We start from the raw sequence: 381 nt of genomic DNA, 5'->3' as shown, positions 1-381 counted from the left end.
CCAGTTTCATCAAAGTTATAGATATCTTCATCCACGATACCATACTGATCTTTAACCTTCTGCAACTCGTCGAAAAAAGCATCAATAACCTTCGGATCTTCACATAGTGCTCTTTAGCAATTGATCTTTCTAGCAAATCTGCTTTTAATCTCCAGGCGACGCTTGATAAACTCTGTTACCCAGTTCTTTCCTACTGGCTTTNGGGGGGCGACAGAATCAGCGCCTAGGATAATATTGGCCATCTCTCGTACTTGAAAGTGCCTTGGGGCAGCGCCACGTATATCAAGTGATACTATCNATGCTATTAATGCATCTTCTTGTCTCACAGATAGCCTACTCTTGTGGTTGCGGAGTTCTGGTTGAGATTGAAGTCCCTTTAGT

This window comes from Aspergillus sydowii (assembly GCF_001890705.1).
Source record: "Aspergillus sydowii CBS 593.65 unplaced genomic scaffold ASPSYscaffold_8, whole genome shotgun sequence".
Taxonomy (NCBI): domain Eukaryota; kingdom Fungi; phylum Ascomycota; class Eurotiomycetes; order Eurotiales; family Aspergillaceae; genus Aspergillus; species Aspergillus sydowii.
Note: the sequence above shows the minus strand (reverse complement) of the source record.